Below are 5,000 nucleotides of genomic sequence, written 5' to 3'. Positions count from 1 at the left end.
ACACACACACACACACACACACACACACACACACACACAATATAGTTAGTTTAGTTTAGTTTAGTTTACTGACCACAGCAAACATTACAAACATCGTTAAATATATATCAACTTATATATTCTAGAGTTCCAGTCTATCATTACAATAATTACCAGTAATTATCACAAGTTATAAATCTGGGTCCATCTCACCACTGCAGTCCATATTTTTATACAATATATTTCATTTTCAAAGTTACATAACAAACACTGGTGATCTTCAGTTTCGCTCACAAATTATCAATATATTATGTATTATTTGGCAAGTCATGCTGGGTTCAAAGTTGTCCGAAAACAATTCTTCCAATGTCGTGACAGCTTGTGTTTGTTTCTCTTCTATGCCGGGGTAGTGGACAGTTCCATACCACATGTAGTTCCGTTTGCACTGATCCACATTGACACAAGCGCTCTTCCATAGGTAACTGTCCACAACCACGTCTGTTCCACCTACCACACTTGCAAGGCAAAGCGTGCCCACTCACCCGGAACCTTGTAAATGCCACTCTATGTTTTTCATTTATAGTGTGCTTTGCTTCATAGACATAATGGAGGCAACAAACTGGGTTAATATCTACATAGGTCACACGTCTTGAATAATTACTATTTCTGATATTTGTTATTATTCTGTTCCTAATTTCACTTAAGTCTGTCACAACATTGGTAAGGAAACTTCCTATCATACGGCCTGTCACAGTATTCCTATCCATCACCATCCTCATCACAAAAAAACGAAGGGTCATCATCCTTGTTGAGTCTTCCCTGCCGCGCGGAACAGAAAAATTTATGTTGCTTGAATTTTACAAAATGTTCTAAAGGTGGATAACCCGACTCAATATAGCATACATCATTGCACGTTGACCTTCTCACACCCAATAATTGCTGCAGGCACCAATCATATAATTCTGACATAGGTTTAATGTCTGCACCGATCCACGATTCACACCCATATATTAGCGATGACATGAGAGCTGCGTCGAAGACACTTTTTTTTATAGCAAATGGTAAATCATTATTCTTTTTAATAAAGGACACAAATTTCAACACGTGTGGCGTTTTTAAAGTGTCTTTTGTTTTGACGGTGGATGAGATGGAGCCATTACTGATGAAAGGAGATCCTAAATGTACATACATGTTACACTTTTCTACTGTTAAACCGTTCGCCATCAGTGGCTCCGCGTCCGCTTCGGTGCCATTGATTAAAAAAAAAATAATAATCTTGGATTGGTTAACTACCATGTCATAGTCTGAACAGTACTGGTGAAGTATGGATATCTTACTTAGGATACCACGCCTTGTCGTTGCCAACAGTACAGTGTCGTCCATAAGGACTAAGACGTGAAGCCACTAAAAAACCGTCGTATCCACATCCTTCCTTAATCATATGAATTAAATAATTAACATAGATGATGAAAAATAGATACGATGTTGGTGAACCTTGTCTCACACCGATAGTAAAGAAGACTAAAGAAGTTCCAACCCAGCTCTCTGTCACGCAGCACATGGCAACTAGGGCACACAACATCACCGACCCACACCCTAACCTCTTTAACACTCCAAATAATGTTGCTCTCGGGGAAAATCTATAAATGTTACAAATAACTTAAACTCCTTCCTTCTTGCTACATCACGTAACAAACGTAAGGAGACAACGTATTCCAGCAACCTCTTTTCTCTTGTGCACCAGCCTGCTCCCTGAAAGGCTTGAACCAAGCTTTTAACCGTCAACACAACACCATATCGTATACTTTTGGAATACTGTTGATAACATTTATTACTCTATAATTCCCAACATTTGTTTTACCACCTTCCTTGAAAATTGTGAATAATTTTGCCTTTGACCACGCAGGAAGGTGCAATCAGGACTGAAAAATAACAGGAGAATCCATTCTGCAGGTAACACTTTAAGAATACCTGGTGACACGCCATCTGGTCCACTAGCTTTATCTGATTTTAACAAATTTGTTTGTTGTTTAAATTTTTAATGAAGTAAAGGCATCGTCTAGTACAGGGATACATACATCAGTAGCATAATCATCCGTGTGAAGCCTCATGCTGGGTGGATAAAAAAACATCTCTCAAAGTGTTCCTTAAATTCAGCATCACTAGGACATAAATAATTTTCCTTTTGATATTCGTACTCTCCCTTCCAATTTATTGCTTTCCAAATATTAAGATGGTCATTCTCTATCAACAGACGCTCCCATCTATCTAAGTCACTATTTCTTTCTGGTGCACGAGCTTCCCTTCCACTAGTCTTAGCATTCTGGTATAAAACATCAGTCACTGCTTAACAGCATCGTCAACATTCTCCTAGTACAGGAACAGTAAGACTCTCTAGTTTGTGTAGAAATAATGTCTCATCATTCTTCTTAATAGGTTTAACACAGCCTGCACATGTGGCTGACGCTCCATGGCTCACTACTTTTTCTCCCTAGTTATGAACACGATCAAGGAGGCTCTCCACATCCACGCCTGGTAGTAACACTTTGACACTCACTGGTGCGTGATCCGACGGCCAGAGATTCGTCGTGAATTATTGAAAACTCTTCCACACTAGCTACCGCCGAGGAGCTCATTACACATACATCTAATTCTGATATCCACTCACTTCCTTTTCTCAATGTGTTGCCTCCACGAAAATGCTGGTATGGTGTTTTGAGATTGTTCACTAATAACAGTTTAATATCTTTACAAATGATTCACAATACAAAGGCATCATCATTAGGAAGTGGTACATCATCAGGCAACTGAAGGTACGAGTACCTCTCATGGTCGGACAAACACACTAGCATTGGCAACTCACGCACGGAGCTGCAGAACCTTGTATTCATATCGCCAAATATGAAGCATTTCTTACATGAACCATCTGACTATAATTTCTCCTGGAGAGATGAAAATGATTCATGTGAATAATATTTTGAATCACAGGGTGGTACATGGCAAAACCCAAACAATCTGGCGCACATCGCAACTCAATCCAAATTTGATCCTCTTCACTGAGATCCACACTCGAGATAAGTTCCGAAACATGATTTCTAATAAATAACACAGTACCACCTCTCTCCAGTGAGCCACGTATGTGCTCCTATAACTAATGTATCCTGGAAGTGATATAGGCAATGAAGTCTTCACCTCATGTAAACTTATTATATCAAAATTAGTACAGGGATACATACATCAGACATGAGCTCCCTTTATACGGTTTCCATCCATCTCTCTGCACCTTTATCTATAATTTTCTCTCCGGCCATTCCATCGCTGCAGTGTGAGATAGTCGCGGCCCCTCTCCTAAAGCGATCATCAATGTTCAACAGAGCTCTGGCTTATCACCCACCTTATTCCTATCACTCGTTCTACCCTGTCACTCGTTCTACCCTGCATTTTTCAGCGTCATTTGTTAGACGCGCAACTTAGCAGGTATTAAACAAATTAAGCGGGGATCCCACATAACGCCTAAGATCTGATCTTTCAACAATTGGGAATGGGGCTCGGTAATCCTTGTGTTGCTCATTGCCTCGAAAAATTCAGTTCCTTCATTTATCCTTCTGACAATTTTCCAAGCAATCCTTTCCTTTTCTTCAGTGACACTCAAGTGTCTCCCTCCTTTACATTGAACATACTACTGGAACTGTCTTCTATAAAACCTAACTTTCAACTGCAAATACCACATCCTTTCTCTTGCTAAAACAGCCTCAGTGAAGACGGGTTTCCTCTGTTACTTCAGCTAATACATTCCCTCCTTCCGACTGCTAACTCTATACAGGGGCCTTATCCATCCATTTATAGAGTACTATTCAACTTACACAGTCATCTTAAACAGGCTACATTAAAACTTCTTTTTCGTTTCATTGACTCATGTTTTCTATTTCTCGTTCACCTCCACAGTGATGGATCTCTCGCCATCTTCTACGGTTATCTCCATGGGTACTGTGCTCTTCTGACCATGCAAACCGCATACCTCCCGTCCTACATGGCCTCGCTGCACAAGACTTTCTACTCTTATTCATTTCTGTTCTGTCCACCTTACTAATGTAAGAGTTAACTAGTATCTTTACTCTTTCATTAATAAAAGACTGGAAGACTGAAACTTTGCTTATTACGACTTGAACTGTTTCGAACGAGGATAATCAAGTCAGCTTGATCAAATACTGAATTGACTGAGATACTAAGTTGGATAAGTCTTTCATTGTTTTTATTTTATTTTTCTTGATGTTAGCAGCATTGAGTTGTCCTTTTTTTTTTATGCCCTTGGTAGGTCTCCCTGACACATTAAATAAGAAAATACCACGATCATGGTGCACTATTAACACTGCCTCAGACTGTGGAAAAAGAAAACGAGTTATAGATTTAATTTCTTTCTGATGAATCATTGCTAAACAGTCTGGAGTCGCAGGCTCGCTGGGAAGTGTTGTATCTTTACAGCTTGGTATGTATTCATCAATGAGTGTCAGTTATGTCGTGCAGGAAGTGTTTATTATCTTTACGTAATGAAATTCGTAATGTCGAGACAGAACTTTGTTTCCAGACTGCAAGACATCCCACACGATACCCAGTTTTGTAAAGGACAGGGAGGAACATAATATATTTCAGTATCATAATATCAAGGCAATAAAAGATGCTACTTACAGATTTGTCTCACATTTTGCATTACGGACACACTTCTGTCTAGAGTTGTGTCTCTTCACATTCCAGCGTTAAATACAAAATTAAGAAACGAAACGTGGTCTCCTGAGCATGGTCAGCTTCATCTACAATCCCTTGGGTTTAGTCACGCCTAGCCTCATCATTACTAATTAAGAAAGTATAGTGCTGTCTTCCTTGCGGCAACTTACACACGTGATAGCCTGACTGTGACACAGTATTAAAAAAAAAAAAAAAACTGAGTAGCGAAAAGTAAATATAACGTAGCTTTCCAAATCACCAGAATCACATTGGTAATCTGGACTACACCGACGAAATTA

At 39.4% G+C, this 5,000-nt stretch overlaps 1 long non-coding RNA gene across 1 annotated transcript in view; it reads left to right on the top strand.

Annotated features, from left to right (window-relative positions):
* The window catches only part of LOC135103307 (uncharacterized), an 8,991-nt gene extending 4,939 nt beyond the window's left edge, over window positions 1-4,052 (top strand). The window contains exon 3 of the long non-coding RNA XR_010269987.1: window positions 3,925-4,052. This is a non-coding gene — a long non-coding RNA (uncharacterized LOC135103307). The remainder of the gene's footprint in view (window positions 1-3,924) is intronic.
* Window positions 4,053-5,000: the final 948 nt, after the last annotated feature.

The sequence above is a fragment of the Scylla paramamosain genome, chromosome 9, assembly GCF_035594125.1.
Source record: "Scylla paramamosain isolate STU-SP2022 chromosome 9, ASM3559412v1, whole genome shotgun sequence".
Classification (NCBI taxonomy): domain Eukaryota; kingdom Metazoa; phylum Arthropoda; class Malacostraca; order Decapoda; family Portunidae; genus Scylla; species Scylla paramamosain.
Note: the sequence above shows the minus strand (reverse complement) of the source record. Positions and strands in the feature narration are given on the sequence as shown.